General features: G+C 41.9%; 1 protein-coding gene across 4 annotated transcripts in view; it reads left to right on the forward strand.

Annotated features, from left to right (window-relative positions):
- BACH2 (BTB domain and CNC homolog 2) overlaps positions 1 to 18101 on the forward strand; it is a 183171-nt gene that overhangs the window by 20071 nt on the left and 144999 nt on the right. The window lies entirely within an intron of this gene.

An 18101-nucleotide genomic window follows, 5' to 3' on the forward strand; every position in this document is an offset into this window, starting at 1 on the left:
GCTGGCTGAGTAGTCTGCAGAATGCAGTATTTACCATGTGAGGTTCAGCCTCGGAAGATTATGGGTAGGAAACACACTGTGTGATCATTAATAACACCCAGATTTCTAGTCTTTTCAGGGATGTTAGCTGCTAAATACAGGAAAATGAATGTATGCAAATGAATTCGCAATATGTTAGCAACTTTTGAGCTATCTGCAATGTTGTATGGGCCATATCACAGCAGTTAAGCTTTGAGAAAAAGATTTGTGTGTTGGTCTCTTTAAAACCTCCTTTTTCTTTCCTTTGCCTTTTTTTGTCCCAGTATGTGTCTGTTTTTTGTCTGTGCTCTGTTGTGAATGTCTTGTTTAACCAGAGGAGAATTTGGGAGTACGCAAGCCAATAATCAATTCCCTTCATACACTGGAAGATTCATTTTTTCCTGTCCAAGTTTATTTCCACTGTTTAGTCCAAGTGTTTAGTTCCAAACACTGAAGAGGAGTATTATTTTTTTACGCAGTGAAGTTTTCCTCTGTGACAGAAATAACCCCAGGGAAAATGACATTTTGAAATGGCATTTCACCTCCATTTATTACGCTGGTGTGTGTCCAGGTTGTTAAAATGCTGAGAAATTTAGTGGCAATCTCACCTGCTGGAGTATGTTTTACAGAAGGAAAACAAATAATAAAGGAGGGCGGTAGCTGTTGGGTTACTTGCACTTTCTGCTGAAGGACCTTCTGTGACTACAGCTGGAAGCAACTGATGTGTTGCAAATTCATAGTACAGGTGAGAGCAGATTCTCTTTCTCAGCAGGTGTGAGGCTGTTCGGCAACTTGGTGGTGTGTGTGTGCTAGGTAGAGCCCACAGAGCTTGCTTTCTAAAGAAAAGGTGTATGTTTTCATGTAAAGCTTTGTCAGAACTGATATTCGGCTCTTAGCATAGTTTGCAGACCCTCTGCCGTCTAGAAAGTCTCGCTTTCAGGATTACCTGTCAGCAGCAAGCTGGATTTCATTTTTCACGGGAGACGCATCTGCACGGTTCCGCAGACTGTGGTAGAGCAAACTTCAGATTGGAAATCAGATTAGTTTGTCAGACAGAATAAGCGTATGGCAGAGGTGCAGTGAAGGAGTCAGATGGCACTTCACTTCCCCACTTCACTGTAGGGAAGTTTTCTGTAATGTATCACTCTTTCATTACGGTATTATTTACTGCCTTTGAGCATAGCTGCTGCCAAATAAGGTGATCTTGTTTGTTAGCTTCCTGTTGCTGCAGTTACTGGGAATATCCAGATGAAGCACTGTTAATCGGAGCCCTTGTATGGCAATTTAGTATTTTGTGTTTCGGGCGGTATTTTGTGTTTTAAGTGGTGTTTGTCCATGTGTTGTATTTATAATGAAGGTTTCTTTCCCTTTTTAACATATGTATTAAAATAAGAACACAGGAAAAAGACTTGGAGAACATCACAGTTATAAATATGCTTTCATTTATGTTCCAGTTTGATGATCTCTTGTTATCCATCCAAATAACGTTTTAGTTAACAATGTCAATTGTATAAGGAATGTAGAGGGATGAGTACCTTCCCAACAGAGGCTTACATATTTTTTTCCCAACTGCATTAGACTTTTTAATTTATTTTTTTTTCCCCAGGTTTTAAGTATTTTGCATTATTCTTAACAGGGATAATACTTTGCGCACACTGAGATGTATTATACACATGTCATTTGTTCCTGGGCACCAGTATAACATACGTGGGTGTCAACTGCGTATCTCTGTGGTTTTTAACCAATTTATGATAGTTTTGTTCTGATGCAAAGCTTAAGAGTGCTAGAATCAGGATTGCCACCCACTTTAAATGTTGTTGTTAGCAGATAGCATTTATTTCAGTCACTTTAAAATTTTAACATTATGAAAGTGTTTTAAAAGGTTTGTGTCTTTTTTAAATAAACTTTTATATTCCATCTGGATAGTATCTGCTGGTGTTGGAGATCATTCTCTTGCAACAGCAACGTGTGTGTAGGATTTGACTGTGTTAATTAATGAACAAATTCCACTGAGCTCTTGGACCTCCTAGAAGAGCAGGGTCATCCCTGTTAAGCACTTGAACAGGACGTGGCCAAACGAGCAGCGGCATTCAGTCAAAGCTCTCACTGATCCTCTGGATTAAGTCCAGGGATCCCATCATTTCTAGGAATACACGTGTTGCATCGAATGCACTTACATAAGGACTGCACGTGTTAACAGCCCGAGGGCAAGTAATCCATGGGATGTCTGGTAGCAGTTCTGGTGATGGACTGGCAAGTTCATGCACAGGAGAGGTCTAGGTGAGGTGGTGGGGCTCTGCAGCCTGCTCCTTCCTGTTGTTTGTAAACAGCAATCTCAAGCTTTTCTCCAGCAGTGAGGTTGAGAGGCTGTGAAGCGTGGCCAGTGCAGTCCATGTGAATATTTCTAAAGGAAGCTAATAAGGCTGCATGCATTGCTTCTTTTGCCTCCAGTCAGCTCTTTGACTGAATTTAACTTGAAGATTAGAGAAGAGGATGCAGCCACAAGCATGCACGTACAAGCTTGTAGAGCAATGAATGTTCCAAGGGAAAAAATGCCCAGAGTAAATTTTTAGTGTGTGTAAACAAATGCATCATAAACATTCAGTGCCTGCTTGTTACTTTATTTGGTAGGTTACCCTGCATATTGCCTAGTGGCATATGCAAAGTACTTATCAGTGCTGGGCTTGAACTTTTGGGATCTCCTCAAAGAAATGAGCTGAGCTTCTTCATCCTTTTGTATTCAAGACATGGAGGCTACTTGCCTTCCTGGGGCTTGGTTGATCCCATAGTTAAGTTCAGAGAAGAAATACCAAACAGGATGCTGTGACCTATGTGTGCTGTGGTGAAGATGATAAGGGAGGAGTCATTGTGGACCTTCTGGAGAGAAAAGGCCTCATCCTGTGAAGGAAAGGCCAGCATGGCCTGCAGGGGGCTGTGGAGGGGAGGGCAGCCCAGCAACAATCACAGGGTTGCTGGGGGAGGCTGGCTGGCACTTTGAGACGCACTTTGAGATGCTGGCAGCCTGCTCCTAAAAGCAAACAGAGCAAAACAGGTGCAGGTAAGTACACAGGGTATCTCAGTAAACCTGTTGGCTTTAATCAGCTTATGAAAAGCGAGCTTCATCTGCAATCTGCGTGTGTCAAGCTTGCAGAGTAAGCCCTGGTGTGGGTGTACATGTGGCTTTGTGTCCTCCCTTGATGCTCTGGTGGCCCAGGTATCCTCTGGACAACCTGCTGGGAAGGGAAAGCCTCACTACTGAGTGTGACTAGCCTGAATTTCCTGAGCACCTGGAAAACTGCATGTGGTGACTGCTTGAGGTGAATTCAGAGCTATGTTCAGGACAGATTACCATCACTCCACAGAATTATTAGCACAAATGCTTCCATGCCTATTTCCACTTTGCTGAGCACGTTTCTTTCCTCAGGGGCTTTGTTACCTTTTCCTTAGTCCCCACTAACTCTTTATTTATTTTTTTGACATTCCTCATCCCTCTAAAGAAGACAAAAGGCTATAATATTAAAAGATTATTTCATAAGGAAGAATACACTTTTTCCTTGTGCAAATTAAAATAATGTTCTGTGATAACTAAGATGTGGGAATTGATTTTCTGCAAGTAGCAACTTTGGGCTAAATAATAGAGCTGTGCATGTTGTGTATAACCTGTACAGTTTTTCAAGGCTGAGATAGAAAGAGCCTTAATCATGCAAGAACAGTAATCACGTTCCAACGTTTTCAGGTCTCAAAGTGTGAACATCAAACAGAAGAACAATGAAAAAAAATCTGAAATTCATCAGCCATTTTCATCGAAGTTTGCCAGGTCCCACACTGTAAATGTGGTGGTATTTCAAAGCCTATGACAATTCCATTAAAAAAATAACAATTCATCCTCTTGAAATATTAACATAGGAGAAAAACAAAGGAATAGGCTCTTTCTGCATTTGTGATGGTGCAGATGATGTCCTTGTCATCTTGAAGCTGTACCTAAAGTCGAGACACAAAATTGTAGCATTTCATTATCACCAGACTTCCTACTGTCTCCTTTGAATGTAGTTGACAAACTCTGTACTTTTTTACCCTTCTAAAGTAAACTGCCAGTGTGGACAGGCAGGGCTCAAACTGGGGCATAGCTATGCTGGAAGGAGATCTGATACCTTTCAGGTAAGTAGACAACTAGGTGTTACCATGGGACTGCCAGGTCCACAGATGTAGTTGCAGGATCCTTGCTGATGGGAAGCATAATTTAACAGGAAGCCCTACAGTGAACCCACTGTACCTGGAAAGAAATGATAGAGTGTGTGGGGAACTGCTGTTTTGTCTGTCCTCGTACAGTTCTGTTATATGCTGAGAGTTGCTTTCTAGAGCCCATTTAAGATCCATCCATACACTTGCTTCATTCTTGTGTGCCCTGGAAGAAGTAAACTTGTGGACCTGAAATTAAATCTGAGTTGTTGCTGAGCATTTGCTTAAGCCTACCTGGAGCCTCAGGGGACAGTGTTGGTCTGGAAGCTTGGTACCCTTTTTCGAAGCGTGCTAGCAGAAAGGGTGATCTCAAGAAGTGCCTGGAGAGAGGGCAGTGTTGGTGCCTTCTTGGGTCAAACCAAGTGCAAAGAGGTGAAGTTGGCTCCCCAGCACAATCAGAGTTTCCTGGTGAGCGCTGATGAGGCATTGTGATTCTGCTGGCTGTGTGACTTGTACAGCAGGTGTTTCTTTAGGGGAAAGGATGTGTCTGAAATGAAAAAAAGCCTGTTAGTACCAAAGCCATAAGTACACATTGGGCTGGCAGCAAGCAGATGTTGTTGCCTCCTAGCAGAGTTCAAGGGCTGCGTGTAGGTGTTACTTCTTCTGGTGGTGTGAGTGATGCACAGGCACTCGTGCCTTGTTCCTCACTGTCCACATTACCAATGTGACTCTTCTGCAAGGAGATTGTCTCACTGTGACATTTCCCATCTCCTGTGTTGCAATGTCTGAGTTTGAAATATCTTGGTGCTGATTATGCAAAACACCAGCTTTTCATCTCCACATCCTTTTGTGTAAGCCCTGTGTTGAGTTCAGTGTGAATTTGATAGTTTTTGAATATTGTATGTTAATTGCTTCCAATTTTCTATTGCTTAATCTTTTGGCCACTTCAAATCAATTACTGTTATAGCTGTCCTTTTCTGAAATGTGTAATGCTCTGTTGTCGGTGATTTTTTCCCCTCAGTTTCATTTAAATACCTGATAGCTTAAGTAAACCTTCTTGCCTGATACATTTTGCTAAAAATGACTGATTCCCATTAAATCAAATACAGGAGTTTGTTTAGTTAACAGGGAGACTGAATAGCACTACTGAGTGAAAAATATACTGTGTTGTGGCCCATAGCATCACAGTGAGATTGGTTAATATCTTGTTGATTATTACATATATCAGGTTTCTTATTTACAACTGTTCTTCATGCTGCATTTTCTCATGGCAAATGACCTTTCTGATTCCACTAGATATTAGCTTTGTTGAGGAAAAAAAAATCTTCTGCTTACTGAAGTTGAATAAGAAGGTGCTTCATCAGAAGGCAGTGAGTCACCTGTCCCCCAGGGAGAAAAATGTATCCAGGTGACACAGCGCCTCAACTCGGACTCTGATTTTTATACAGGCCTTCTTTCAGAGGAGCAGGAGCTGCTGCTGCTGCTGGAGTCCCTCTGAAACACGGTGCCGGGGGTCCTTGTGTTTAGAAGAAAGCTCCTGCCAGAGGATGGAGGGGGAGGTTGGAGGTCCTGGGAAGTTGGTGTGATGAGAGCAAAGAGGCTGAGTGGGTGATGGTGCATTGGGTCTGAGCCTTTGTACAGAGCTTGAGCAGTGTGACAGTTCTTCTGAGCTTGTCCTTCAGGTAGCAGAGGATAAGCAATTTCTGCCTAAAAGATGTGAGAGCCAGACTAGGCGATAGATAAGGTGGGAAGTGTCCTTGCTGTACTCACTGGCTTTTTTTGAATAAAGAGGTTGTGCTCAAGCAGAAGCACAGGGATGCCTCTGCATAGCCTCAGACTGCTTACTGCCTGACTTGCTCTCCATCCAAATCCAGATCCTGCTGTTTACCTTCCCCAGAGAGTACTTGGCTGTCACAGGGATGAGCCTATATAAAGGCTTGTGAGAGTAAATGTGAGATCTGTCAGAGATAGCGCAAAATGGTTTCTTAATGAGTCTTTGCTGCAGTATTTCACAATGGACCTTTGCGAAAGTATGAGAAGTATTCACCTGGGTGGCTTAACATCCTCTGTGGGGCTGGGAGCGGCTTCTTGGCCTGTGGCAAGATGGAGACTGGGCTCCACCAGCAGCCAGCTCCCTGCTGCCAGCCAAAAGCCCGAGCATGCAGCCTGTGTGTGCTGCATGCAGCACCAAGACCACTCACAGGCCAGGAGCTGGTGGCTGCTCTATAAGTCAGTGTTTTGAAAGGAAATGAACGGGCTTCTCTGGATGCCCATGAATTGATCCAGGTGCTTGTTTCCATTGCAGACAATAGCTCATTCATGAGTGTAACCCGAAGAGGATATAGTCGGTTGTACCTTTTTTTTTTTTTTAACTGAAGAAGTATTTTTATAAGTGATTTAAAAATGGCATTGAGTTAAAAAAAAAAATACAAAAAATCAACCAGGTGTTACACTAAAACGCGCTTTTACAGCTTCATGGCATATATTTTGTATTTTTTCCCTTCTATGTTATCATTCCCCACAAAAATAAATGAATTGAAGGCACTGAGCAAACAACTGTTCACAGTAGGTGCTGCATTACTGCTCGTGCACTGCCTTGAGATGCTTGCTTATTGCAGTCAGTGGCTAAAGAGTTTGATTATCTTAATTGCTGCTAAACAAGACCTGTAGGACCAGCAGCATGGATCACAGCCAAGATACTCTATCCTAAAAACTGAATGTAAATATGCTAAAAATGCCTTCAGTTTTCCTTCCTATTTATCACTTCTTAAAATAAAAGGGAACAGACAAGTACCCTTTTATTTTTAGAAATATCTGCAAAACTCTGGAATATCAGGATATAAGCATGACAGGGCTACTAGACTACTGAAACACCACATGGAAGTGTTAAGTTGAGTAAAGAGATCAGTTTCTTTTGTTTCACATTATAGGGTATTATTTAAAACAGGTCGCAGCTTGTTGTTTTAAAGCCAGTGATTTACAGCCTCTGCACACACAGGGGCCACAAGGAGGAGAAGGGGAGAGCTGAGCTTTGGGGCATGTGCTGTGCTGCCGTGCCGCCTGCACACCAGATGCTCCCACCCCACAGATCGGGCACTGCTTATTCTTTCCAGTTTCCTAAATCCTACTAATTTTCTCTTCTGTAAATCAGCAGTTCCCTTTCCTAGCAATTAATCATTTGCTTATTTTTTTCCTTCTATTTTTAATCCTCATTCATCAACTCTTGTATTTAATCTTCCAGTAATAGAAAAGTTGTACGTATTTCTGATCCATTCATATCTTTGCCCACATACTCCAATTTCACGTCTTTATTTTGATGACCAGCAGCAAGATGCTTTGGGGGAAAGAGCAGTACTCCTGCCCACCTTGAAGTGATGATCTTGGCTTTCACTCTTACTGGGTGAATCCTGAAGTGTTTTATGTACTTTTCCAAAAATTCAGTGAGATAGGAAACTCTCATCCAATACCTTTTGGAGGCCAACTGAGTTCTTGGCCTGCAGTATGGAAACTGGAATGAGTTACTAGGTGGCAAATGGCATGTTGTGTATAATGTATTTTCTTTGATACGCTTTGAGTTTTTATTTGGTTTAGATCAATTTTCTGCCTGTGTTATGAGATAAACGAACCTTCCTATTTTATCTTCCCAGTGTATTTTCTAAAACTTATATTTTAAGCACACCAAATATCCCTGGAATTTGAGAAGCTCACACAGCTCAGATGTTATCAGCATTGGGCTGCATTGGTGCTCAGCTGCATTGGTGCAAAGGACTTGCTATCTCCCCTTTGTTTTTGCCCCCCTCCCGAGCTGGGTGTGGCTAGGGGCAGGCCTCCCATCCCAGTACAGCAGCCAAAGCCATCACCACCAGTGGGGCCAGCTGTCACTCAGATCAGCAAGGCTCTTGTCAAATGATTTAAAAGCCATCACTCTGTGCGTGTGTCTCTCAGTTTTTGACAAAGCGCCAGAGAGGTATCTATCAGATGAGCGATCTGATTGAATGATAGCTCTTTTATTCCAAGATATACCTACAATTCATCTATATAATCATTTCTGCTTTATTTTACTTTTATGTATTAATTGTACAGAAAAGTTTTTAAAAGCCACATTGTGTTTCTTAAGTGATTCTTCCAACAAAACCTTGGCTTACAAATGCTTGGTGAGAACAGTGATGGGATGAGCATTGTTGATACCTGCAGGAGCAGTGAGTCCCATGCCTACTGCTCACACAGGGACGCCGCAGGCCCGTAGAGCTTACAGGAGGGCACATCCAGGGAGACTGCAGCGCTATGTTTGAGTGCATGTATGAAATGCCATCTCTTTGACAACATCTGCTGCGTGCATCTCATGCCATCCCAGAACTTGCTCAGATATCTGAAGAACTTCCCACCTCTCAACTGCACATTGATAGTGATGCCTTGGTGGACTCACATCTGTAAATTCTCTATAGTACACAGTGCTCCTCTGCATTTAACATGTATACATAACTGCTTGGAAAAAAATAAATTCATTTTACCTTGCTGCAACTGTCAGTGAAAGGAAATTGTGTGTTTTTCCCTTGAGTGTTGGAATAGTTTTTTCTTTCTTTGAAAGCAGTAGTCGAGTGCTACTTTTCAGATCTCTCCCTTTCTTTACAGAAGAGAAATCACTTTCTGCTTTTCTTGTGTTCAGAATTATGCAAAACAGTTGCAAAACATAAACATTCAACAGTAAGTGCAGTAGAAATGTATTCTAAAAAGATTCCACCGTTAACCACACCAAAGGAAACAAAAATGCAAGGTTCTTCAAATCAATGTAATGTGCAGGAAGTGACATTTAAATTCTGACTCATTTGAAATTAAGATGTCTTACCATTTTCCTCTTTCTAAGTGTTGAAGATTTTCCATTAGTTAAAGGATTGTCTTGCAGCCCTTCAAGAATAAGTTTTCCTATTCTTTTTTAAGAGGCTTAAGCTATTGGGCTTTTTTAAGGTGATGGTGTGCGCCTGAGTATAAAAGCTTAATGAGCACTGCATACATTTAATTGGCTACTTGAGAAGCTTTGTAAGAGGACTGACTTCAGAAATATTAGGAAATGGTAGTCCCACTGCTTATCTTCACACTTCGTAAAAACCATTGTTTGATTCCTGGAAGAAGAGGGTGTTTCAGTCACTCAGCTTTTTTCTTTGTTCTGGCTTGCTTTGCTTCTATTGGTCTTTTTCCTGGTCCTCTTCAGTGCAGGAATACAGTATTGAAACAATTGTGTGGTTTATGGCTTTTGCTCTCAAGGTTTTCATTTTTTCCTCATGTGAGAGCCTCGTGTCAAGCCTCCCATAAACACATTTTCTCAAATCCGGATTGATAGCAAGGGCTGCAACATGGAACTGCTTTTTGCTGTGAAATCAGGGTCACTGCCACTTGCACACATCCAGTCCCAGTAGCGCTGAGCTTAGGTTTGCACGAGCATTGGTGTTTGCCACTGTCCCCAGCAGTTGATGGCATCCAGGGCTCTTCTGGGTGACAGGATAAGCTACGAGTCTATGGACCACTGGGGCTATTTGAACAAGCATTTTTGCCTTCCTCTTTGAAGGGGCGTGCTCAAGCAAACACCTGTCCTTTCTTTGGGATTGAATTGCTAATCTTTCATGTGTTGGATTCGCTATGAATTACGTAAAACAGTTGATGCTCTTTTAAAGCATGAAAGGACGACGTGTTTGTTTCATTTCTCAGATGTCTGCCAGAAATTCTTGATATCATTGAAGCGTCAAGATGTTATCTCAATCACTTAAATTCTGTACTTCAGTACTTCTCTGTTGCTAGGGTTGAGAAAAAAATCAAGCTTCAAGTATGAGCTGTTTTTCAAATGGGATATAACATTCAATGTTCTTATAGCTACTAAAACTATCAGAGTTAATAATTGGTGTAATTTTGATCACTGTTGAATCTTCTTTATCAGAATATGCTTTTGTTTCTTTTTTCTACAACTTTCTGCTGCATTGTGGTAAAGTAAATTTTTATCTCGTGTGCATCTCCAGTATATTGCTCTGTCAGCCAGAAGTGTTTCTGGTATTCAGGAGGTACTGGAAGATTTTTAAGCACGACCTCTTGAGAAAAAAAAAATAAAATTGAAAAGATATTCTTAAAAAAAAAAAAATCCACTAAAGCCCTGTTAAATAATTAAGATGCTTTGGGCTTTATCAGAATTGACAGTGTTCTTGCCGTAATATACATATGCAAAAACTGTAAGAAGTTTAATATTTTATAGCAAGGATAACTCCAAAACCTAAATCTGCTGGCTTGTTTCTATGGTAACAAATATTGAAATATGTCTAGCCAACACTGTGGGTCCCCCCACCCCCATTTAATTTCAGTCTATGGGTTCTAGGAATTCATTAAAACTGTAGAATCCTTTTAAAATCGGTATGTTCTGTTGTAAAATTCCCTACGATTAATGTTGAACGTAACTCTAAATTCTAACATAAACATTTCTTTGAGAGAGATTTCCTAGCAAGTAAAGGATTAGAGTTACATTTCTAAGACTGTATGCACATTGATCTGGTATTTTTGTTCTTCACTGGTGAGTTGGATTTTCTTTTCTCTGCATGACTGTAGTCAAAAAATTGAGTTTCAGACTATGGATTCTGCTGGAAATATTAAAGGCTTCTTAACAGGAGCGATCTGGTTGGAAGATAACAATGGTGAAGTCAGCGCCTGTATGATTAAAGTCAGTGGTCAAGACTTCTCTGTCAGAGCCTGATCTTAAGATTGAAAAGATTACTTACTGGGGGTTTAGCCTTTATTTCAATTAATTGCACTTAACTTTTTCTCTTAGTTCAGAGCCTTTTGTGGATGTCTGAATTAAGCTATTTCACGCCTGCCTTCTTCTGGTTGTTTTTCTTTTGAGGGCAGCCCAGCAGTGTTGGGAAGTAATCTTAAGCGTTGGCTGTAAGGTTCCATTCTCCCAGCGGTAACTCAAACCACAATCACCTAGTCCTAGAAGTAACAGAAAACTGTTGAAATTTTGAAGTGAAACATCAGGTCCATTCAACGTTTTGCATCTGGTTGACCAGTCAGCATTAGACAGATATGGAAACATAATGGTTTCTACTCTACACTAGGGGTACTCTGGTTTCTGCTAGGGTACAATGAACGTGAGGCAACAAAAACTAAATTTCAGGAACTGAGATTTGTACCTAACAGCTGTGTTTCAGAAGCTCTTGAAGTAAGTGCATGTTTTCTCATACAGCTAATAGCATCCAAACACTTTTCCTTGAAGAAACTGATAACTGGGAAATTGGAAATCAGACCCTGCAGTCTTAAAAGATGCCTTCAAGGAAAAGGAGATGCAACTGGAGCCAGTGACTGAAGGACTCAATGCAGGCAGAAGGTGATGCTTGGAAAAAGTGAGGATCAGGCATGGATATCCTTGTAGAATAGGAAGAGACAAAGTATGTGTTTAATGCACAGAGGATTATTGCCTGTGCAGAAATGGCTGATTTCAGTGCTGACCGAAAGAAAAGTGTAGTGTATATGCACAAGTAAATGCTTCAAAACAAAAATATGTAAGTACTATTTGACTGCACTGTAAACAAAATATCCTGTCACCTTCCAATTCCTTGTTAAATCTCCAAAACCTCATTTTATGATTGCAAAGACTATGTAGAAGAACAGAGACGACATTCAGTGAAGAAGTTGCTTCAGCTTGCTCCATCAGTGTGTGGATGTCCTTGGCTAAGGTAGCCATCCTCCTTTCACACACCCACACACTTTGCAATCAGGGACAGCCACGTCCACCCACCCTTTGCAATATTTTGGACTTTCCAGACTTCTACAAGAATCCTTGGAAGACTTCAACTGTCTGCACTGAGCTTCACCCACAAGGGCAATTTAAATGATACAAGCATAGTCCTGTTTCCAAGAAAATGCACTTTTATTGAGGATTGTTTTCTTTTTTTCTTTATGACGGCTTTTCCTTTAAAAATAATAATAATAATAATAATAATAAAGCAGCCCCTGTATCATAACTACAAGATGAAGCTTAGTTTTTCAAGACAGAGATTTGAAGTCTCCTTATGTAGTGCAGGGAAGGTAGTGATTGAATGCTCTGTGAGCTGAAGTGAAAGCTGACTTTTTTCTTAATTTCTTCTTCTTCTTTTTTTTTTTTAATCCAAACAAAAATCTGCAAAATTTTTTTCTCTCATTTCCCTGGTTCATTGTGGAACTGGATGAAACCACAGATAAGCTCCCACCCAAAACTTTATTTCTAAAATAATAAATTTTTCTTAAATAGCACAAGAATACAGTTAATGAAATGGGCTCTGTTTTGAGGATTTCTTGCATCATGCCGACAGACTTGTCAAATTTATTTTCTGGAAAACTGAGCAGGATTGAGAGCAGGATTATATGTCTGCATAAAAGCTGTGACTATTCGCCTTCCATTAGGCTTTTAATCTTTCACAGGCAAAGCTGGGCTGCCTGCTGAAGCATTGCCAGTTGGTAGCTGTCAGGGAGCTTTCACCATGGACAAATGCGTCCACACCAGTTTTTCCACCTTACTTTAAAACATCTGGTATATATCAGGGTCCTACACACCCTTTTTGACTCCAGGAGCTGTGAAGTGAAAAAGCAACTTGTATGCTTGTCTGATCAGCTCTCACATTCTCATATGGCGTCTGTATAATCAGATGCATCAAATAATACTTTGATTTACTCCTACAGCTTGAAAAATATGTACAGTCAGTTTTAGATTAATTGCTTAAATCCTGCGGAGAGGGAGAGTGAGCTTAGGGGATGGGTGTGAGAGTTAAGAATACCAACGGTTGTATTGTCTGTTCCATGCAAGACAGAGGCAGAGTTCAAGCCACAGTTGCTGCTAAGAACCTTCGCCGTGTTTTTGCAAGAATCGATGTTTTCCTTAGCATGAGCAATCCCGTACAAAGATGCACACCAGATGATTGCATAGAATATGCAATGAGTGTGAGTACACGCCTGGAAAATAGACAGTGGCATGGGAGCATTTGTTTCCTGCAGGAGCTAAAAGCTCCTTTTGGAGGAGAAGGATGGATTTGTAGAGGTAGGCTCATTTTAAGTCTCTGAGTACTGAGATTTTCTGGTAACTTTTGTGGAGACCTGATGTGTGTGTAATAAATGCTGGATGGTGAGAGTTCATGGTGACTTCTGTGGGATATTACCAGCAGCCAGCCCCATGTCCCTGCTGATTCAATATTCGCTTTCTTAAATTTGAGTTTCCCAGAGGTGAACTTTGGAAGGATTAGGATAGTGGCATCATTGCAACTTCTTTTTTGTCTTCAATTCCCCAACCTTAAGGTGAGCAGTTTGCCTCTCTCCCCTCAGTTGGCATTTCTGCCATACCATTTCAAGACACAAAACGCATCATGGTTTTGCTTAGCCCCACAGCAACTCCAAACTTGTGCTGGTTTAATTGAAAAACAGAGCAGCAGCAAAGCAGGGTTGGGGCGGGAGTGCCTGGAGGTGTGGAGTGCTCAGAGCAGAAAGCTCAGCCTGCCTCCCCCCCTCCTGCTATGAAAGATCCCTATGGGAATAGGGAGTGGCATTGAAATCTGCCATGCGCCTCTGGGAGCTGTATGGTGCCTGAAACACCCTGGTTATAGGGAGCTGTCTCACCTTTGAGAGGCTTTATTTTCCAGTACTGTGGCAAGCCCCTTTTCTGTCCTAAACATTTTGCCAGAGTGGAGAGGTGACAAAGTTGTGAATTTCTCTTCCATGTCATGCACTCATAGAATTTGAAATCCTCATTCTGCCTTTCATCTTGTGAACTGCTTTTCTGCAGATATTTCCTAACTTCTCCCATGACGTTTTAGCCTGTTTCTTCAGAAGATTGTATGGGCTGAAAGAGACTATTGTTTCTGCAAGAGTGCAAGCATGTGCACATTTGCTGATCTGGTTGGTACAGGATTTTGAGAGTGGGTGTTTGACTGAGGAGCAGGATTTGGACGTGTGTGCATACGAATTCTTGCTTGCAGCATGCTCTCTTATTTCATAAATAAGATCACATTTCACTTTCTAGGTTCCTCACTCGTGTTGCTCCAAAAGCTGAACTTCGATATCATGAGATGTAAACAAGGAAATGGCATACAGTGAGATTACAGAAACTTCACTTGGCAGAGATTTGCAGACTGTTTTGTTTTTCAGCTCTGTTCCTGGATAGGTATCAACTACCACTTGTGTGGAGACTAAGCACAATTACTGTTCACAAATATCACAGGTTTGAAATGAATACTTTGTGCTTCCTTTCTTGTTCCACTGTCTGGGTTTTTAGTTTTGAAGCGCAGACTAACACATACTTCTCAGCATGGTATTTAGCAGGTAGGCTTTGGCAGTGGAGCTGTGCTTGCCAGCTCTTGAGACACTGCAACCCAAGCATTACATTTGGAACAAACTCTTATTGCATGGTGTAAACTACTTTGCAAAATGTTTTTCAGTTGAGTGGTATCACTGGGGAACAAGGAAACCGCTGGAGGTTGTTTTTGTTTCACACCCTGGATCTTGTCAGATGCAACCTTGCCCAACATTTGCTTCCACTTTTGGGAACGTTACCTAGAGGATGGCACTGGGATAACTCCAGCTTCCTTGTCTATCCTGGTGACACACATTTCTGCCAGCCATGAAGTGACATCTATGGGCATAGAGCAAGAGCTGGTCTGCAGCCGTTTGACGATACACCACATCCCTTAGGGAGACAGATTTTTTACACAAGCAGATAGTAATTGGACAAAAGGAAATCATTTTAAACTAGGAGAGGTTTAGATTAGATGTTGGAGGAAATTCTTTACTCAGAGGGTGGTATAGGCTGCCAGAGAAGCTGTGGATGCCTCATCCCTGGAGGCCCTCAAGGCCAGGCTGGATGGGGCCCTGGACAGCCTGATCTGGGGGATGGCAGCCCTGCCCATGGCAAAGGGATTGGAACTGGATGGGCTTTAAAGTCCCTTACAATTCAAGCCATTCTACAATGATTGTATGATTTCCATTTTCATATGGTTTCTCTGCTTCCTCAGGAGCAGTTGCTCTTGGGGAATGACTCCTTGGCAGTAGAGGATGAAGGCTGGGACTTGTTGGTAATATAAGAGTTGGTGAGGATTGATCTTGTGGTTTGCTGATGGATTTTGTTCCACTGAAAAACTTTTTGATGGATGGATGCTCAGGAATTACTGGGTGTTGACAAAAGCAGTTGACAACAGCCAGTTCTGTACAAGTATGGGGAAGAGCTTCTAGCCTCACCCAATGCCACTTGTGGTTTTAGCAATTCTGGACCGAACTGCTATTTCAGCTGTCCATGAGGGGCTTTTTTAGTGCTTCTGTGTGGTAATAGCCTACTCATCTGCCTGGCTGCACAGACCACCTTACTCCTTGCCCAGGTTATGTTACTTAAATTGCACCTCCTTTGCAGAAGCTCAAGGGCACAATGCAGAGCATGGGAGCTGCCTTTTCCTATCTGACATTCCTTTTGTTTGGGAGTGAGTGAGCCCTTGCTACTGCAGCCAGGAACATCTCAGGCACAGTTTTGCTGTCAGTTTCTATTCTGCACTCCTGAGGATTGCATGTAGGGCAGTTTAGAGGGCTCCTAGCAGTGCAGCTCCCTACTTACAGTCGGCAAGTTCATTAGAGCCCTAAATTATTTACTTTATAGAATTCAAGCCCTAAATTATTTACCTTTAAGAACAGTCTTTCTGCGTCACGCATTGGGTTGACCATAAAGCTGCGCTCTGCTATGGGTTGTGAGTGTCTAAGCATAATATTGAGGGCCATTCCAACATTTTACTACTAATTTTATTTTTATACAGAATGAAGTGAAAATATTACAAGTGAGGTCACAGTGTGAATCATCAAGATGTAAAAATGATTTGTGCAGTCCTGCTCCTAGCCTGGGAATTGCACGGGCAGTTCGTGGATCCGTGATTGTGCTGCTCTTTCAGCAAGAGCCTGCTGAGCTCCCAGTGTCGTGCTCTCTCCTGCTGCTCCAAGCTTGGCCCTAGGATTTATTTATTGCACACCACTCAAGCCCTGCTAAAAAAGTTTGTAATTTCCTCACCAACTTTTCCATTCATCGCTGTCACGCTTGAGAGTTTGATAAATGGTTTGGGAAGTGCTACCACTTTTTTACAGGAAGAGAGCTAAAATTAAGGACAAAGGATCGTGAGGATATCACAGCCTTGCCATGGAGATGTCTCAGTATCACATAATATTTCATTCAGCTTTTTTTTGCATTTGCTGTAAGCAGTCATGCGTTTTGCATGAGAGAAGCCAGGGTTTCAGGATGGGTAAGAGCTTGCCATAAGCGACTGCTTGGGAAAAGCTGGACTGAGAGACTTGCGTGCCCTACCCTGTGGCAGCCCTTCAGGGCTCAGCTGGCCTGTTCCAATGGCTGTAGAAATAGTGGGGAGCCACATTGTTTCTGCACCTTCGTTGCCAGCAAATGTCGATGCTTTCCTGTGCTTTCATCCTGTGGCACTGAAGTGCAGCTCAAGTATGTCCAGTGCACTGAGTGTGGCAGGGGATGCATGAGGGGAAGTGCAGCTGCTGCCTGCCGTGATTCTTCCAGCACATCCCCTTGTCAGTATTCTTTCTTACAGCCTACCTTTGCTACACTGAATTAAAAATATAGGAAGCAAATAAAAATGATAAATGGTGTCAACTGGCATTGTATCAACTCCAAGAAGGTTCACAGCCACTGCACAACCTGCAGCCCTTTGTGCAGCTCGTCACTTTCTCCCTATCTGACCTCTGATTTCCCATCCATGTGCAGTGAAGTTTCTAGCTCCGATGTATTTTCTGCTCTTCCCCCTTGGCCCAGCTCTTGGCTGTGCTGCATCCAGTGTTGGTGGCTCCATGCTGCTGGGGCTGCAGTATGGAGGTTGCCTGACACAGGCATGGGGTTAGACCAGTCCTTGCTCAGGAAGCTGCAAATCTTTTCACACTTGCTCAGTAAAGAATATTTTTGATTGTTTTTATCATTTTTATTATCATTTGTTTTGTTTTGTTTTGTGTTTTTGTGTTTTTTTTTCCTTCCTGAAAGTTTGCAGATTGAGCAGATTGAGGCAGGTTTTTGTCATGGACAGCAAGGTTCATTTTCCACAGAAAAGTCAGTTCTTCTCAGTGCAAGTCCCAGGTTGAAAATCTCTGGGTTGCCAGAACATGTTGAGCTTTTCCAGGCACTTTGTTCTTTATGAAATGAGTCAGTCAGACTGTTGTGACCAAAACCTTGCAACAAAGCTCCCTCTGGCAGACACTCATGTTGGCCATGGACAGAGTGTGCTGAACAACTGAGCACCGGTATGGCAGGAAGGGTGTCACAGCCATAGCTCCCTGTGCTGTGAGACTGCCTGTATTTTGTCCATGTGAAGGTGAGCAAGGGGTCATGTGCAGGTGGCTGAGTTGCATCTTCTGGTGTGAATGTTTTTATTTTGTTTGCTTTCAGAGAAAGCAATGAGATATTGACGCTAATGGCATTTCCAGGACTGAACATCCAGTCCTATTTTTTCTTCACTTATGATGTGTCTTCAGGCAACTCAGAGAGGCTAGTGGGTTTTTTATGAAGCTGTATCTTCAGTTGGGTTTCTACCATATTAGCTTTTTTCTTCCTTTAAGTGTGGAAGTTTCTTATATGAAGTGTCCATTACGGTTCATCAGGAGAGTTTGACACTGAAGTGTGAAACAAGTAATGTGTGAAGTGGGGACTGAGCACAGGCACAAAAAGACCCTTTTGAGAATTTTAAGCGAAATCACCACCTAAATAATGTTGTATGAGCCAAGTTCAGGGAAACTGTACGATTAAGTAATTTACTGTTGATGTAATTTTACAAGTATTATTTTTACATTGCTACTATGATTATTAGTGGCGTGTATTTACTAATGAAACTGAAAGAAACATAAAAGAGGGTCCCTCTTCCCTT

Source organism: Meleagris gallopavo, chromosome 2 (genome assembly GCF_000146605.3).
Source record: "Meleagris gallopavo isolate NT-WF06-2002-E0010 breed Aviagen turkey brand Nicholas breeding stock chromosome 2, Turkey_5.1, whole genome shotgun sequence".
NCBI classification, from domain to species: domain Eukaryota; kingdom Metazoa; phylum Chordata; class Aves; order Galliformes; family Phasianidae; genus Meleagris; species Meleagris gallopavo.